Genomic DNA, 3096 nt, shown 5'->3' on the forward strand with positions numbered 1-3096 from the left:
TCCAGTTGAAAATTGAATGTTTTTATGTTTTCAGACCGTGGGGAACATGAATATGTGTTACCTTTGCAACTCTTAGCTCTGTGTCAAAAGTTACATTTTCTGGCTGAATTGAATCCTACTGCAAATTTAGAGATACGCCTTGGTTTAATTCCTCAGGAAAGTTTCTGTTTGAAAATTGAATGTGTTTTTGGGTTTTAAGAAGTGGGGAACATTAATATGTGTTTCTTTTGCAAATCTGAGCTCTGTGTCAAACGTTACATTTTCTGGCTGAATTGAGTCCTACTGCAAATTGTGAGATACAGCTTGGTTTTATTCCTCAGGGAAAGCTTCCATTTGGAAATTGAATGTGTTTTTGGGATTTCAGACCATGGGGAACATGAATATGTGTTTCTTTTGCAAATCTGAGCTCTGTGTCAAACGTTATGTTTTTTGGCTGAATTGAGTCCTACTGCAAATTTAGACATGCAGCTTGGTCTAATTCCTCAGGGAAAGCTTCCATTTTGGAAATTGAATGTGTTTTTGGGATTTCAGACCGTGGGGAACATGAATATGTTTTTCTTTTGCAAATCTGAGCTCTGTGTCAAATGTTACATTTTCTGGCTGAATTGAGTCCTACCGCCCTGGTCGCTTATTCTTTCCGACAGCATGTGGCGCTCTCTGCTTAAATGTCAGTATCGCCCCCGGTCAATCGTCGTTTTAGTTTTAAAACGATCATAAAAGTCTCGCTGCCCCGATTTTCCCAACCGAGAAAGCAGGATGCTTGAAACTGCGATGGGAGCTTGGATCGGAAGGTTGCGATAGCAAGAGATCTAGGCAAGAACGGAAGCTTTTCACTTCAAACCAGCTATTTAAAGCAACCCCTCACAGCCATCCTGGCAGGGAAGCAGAAACAGAAACACTCCCGCCCGAGCGTCCCGGTAGACCGGGATGGCTGCCCGTCGCGCACATCCCCGGGGCCCAGCGCGGGCACCGAGGCAACGGCGGAGATCCCCGACCAAGGCCCGCAGTCCCGGAGCCAGGATCCCATACATCCATCATGGCGGGGGGAACAGAAAGATTGATCCAGCCGAGGCCCCGGTAAGCCGGACCCACGCAAGGCTGTCCCGGTAGACCGGGACGGATGCTCGTCGCGGACACACCCGGGACCTGCGCGGGCACCGAGGCGATGGCAGGGGTCCCCGACCGAGGCCCGTGGCCCCGGAGCCGGGATCCCGTACATCCATCATGGCGGGGGATCAGAAAGACTGATCCGGCCGAGGCCTCGACCCGCCCAAGGCCATCCCGGTAGACCGGGACGGCTGCCAGTCGCGGACACCCCCGGGGCCTGGCGCGGGTACCGAGGTGACAGCAGGGATCCCCGACAGAGGCCCGCAGCCCCGGAGCCGGGATCCCATACATCCATCATGGCGGGGGAACAGAAAGACTAATCCGGCTGAGGCCCCGGTAAGCTGGACCCACCCAAGGCTGTCCGGTAAACCGGGCCGGCTGCCCGTCGCGGACACTCCCGGTGCCCGGTGCAGGCACTGAGATGATGGCGGGGGTCCCCGACCGAGGCCCGCGGCCCAGGAGCCGGGATCCCGTACATCCATCATGGCGAGGGAACAGAAAGACTGATCCGGCCGAGGCCCCGGTAAGTCGGACCCGCCCAAGGCCGTCCCGGTAGAATGTCGCGAACACCCGCAGGGCCCGGCGCGGGCACCGAGGCGACGGCGGAGGTCCCCGACCAAGGCCCGCGGCCCGCGGCCCCGGAGGCGGGATCCCGTACATCCATCATGGCGGGGGAACAGAAAGACTAATCCGGCTGAGGCCCCGGTAAGCCGGACCCGCCCAAGGCCGTCCCGGTAGACCTGGATGGCTGCCCGTCGTGGACACCCCCGGGGCCCGTCACGGGCACCGAGGAGATGGCAGGGGTCCTCGACCGAGGCCCCTCGTCTCCCATGCCGGGATCCTGTCTTGCGATCCCCGCTTGCCCTGTGGTTGGCTGGCCGGGGCCCGCCGGGAGCAAAGTGGAGCCCTCCCGCCATGGTGCTCCCACGCGGCATCACGGCAGAGAAAGAGAAACGGAGGGTCCGGTCCACCCGAGCATCCCAGTAGACCCGACCGTCTCCCCATCGCGGGCACCCCCAGGGTCCGGCGTGGGCACTGAGGTGATGGCAGAGGTCCCTGACCGAGGCCCGCGGCCCCGGAGCTGGGATCCTGTTCCACCCCGCCGGGGTCGCCGGGCCCCTGAGCGGTAGACCGGCGGCTTTCCCTGGCCGGAGCCCGCCTGCGCCAAAGTGGAACCTTCCCAGCCCGGTCCACTCCGAAGGCGGCGAGGGGACAGAGTCGGCGGACCGGGCCAGCATTGGCATCCGGGGCTCCCGCCATTTCTCAGCCGCCGAGGCCCGGAAGCCCCACTTCGACGGGGATTCCAAGGCCAGGTCCGCCAGGTGCGCGGCGATTTCTGGCGACTGGGTTTTCAGAACTCGAGCTGCCTCGCATGGCAAGGCCGGGGACCGGGGAGCTCCGCCTCGACTCCCTACATCCCCCCTGGCGGCCGCAGGGCCTTTCGAGCGGAGGGGTCCCAGGCTGAGCCGAGCGCCCGGTCCTTTATTCATTGAAACCCAGCTGTTTGCATCTCGTCTTGTTTATCTTTGCGTGGGCGGGCGCGAGCCGCCACTGCTTAACCAACAGTGACAACTCTTAGTGGTGGATCACTCGGCTCGTGCGTCGATGAAGAACGCAGCTAGCTGCGAGAATTAATGTGAAATGCAGGACATATTGATCATCGACCCTTCGAACGCACTTGCGGCCCCGGGTTCCTCCCGGGGCTACGCCCGTCTGAGCATTGCCGACGGTTCAATCGCCGCGAGCGCGACACCGCCCTCCCGCCTGGGTCCGGGCGCCTCCCGTGTGCCACAGGGATCGGCGTCCGAGTCCCTGGCAGGTCGGGCGAGCGCCGCCTCAGGCGCGGCTGGGGTTCACGGGCCTCGGGGCCTCCATCCCCCCAAGTCCAGACCCCGACGGCATCCGGCCCCCTCCGCCGGCCGGCCCCGCTCCCCGCCTCGGCGGCGGAGCAGGGGAAGTTCGCCCGTTCTGTGTGCGTGCATCGGTCCC

General features: G+C 61.5%; 1 non-coding gene across 1 annotated transcript; it reads left to right on the top strand.

Annotated features, from left to right (window-relative positions):
- Positions 1-2677: 2677 nt before the first annotated feature.
- On the top strand, positions 2678-2830 carry LOC139325534 (5.8S ribosomal RNA). Its single transcript, XR_011601095.1, has one exon. It is a non-coding gene; the product is annotated as a 5.8S ribosomal RNA (ribosomal RNA).
- Positions 2831-3096: the final 266 nt, after the last annotated feature.

The sequence above is a fragment of the Pituophis catenifer genome, unplaced genomic scaffold (genome assembly GCF_029215685.1).
Source record: "Pituophis catenifer annectens isolate HBS135680 unplaced genomic scaffold, rPitCat1.0.hap2 SCAF_16, whole genome shotgun sequence".
In the NCBI taxonomy this organism is placed as follows: domain Eukaryota; kingdom Metazoa; phylum Chordata; class Lepidosauria; order Squamata; family Colubridae; genus Pituophis; species Pituophis catenifer.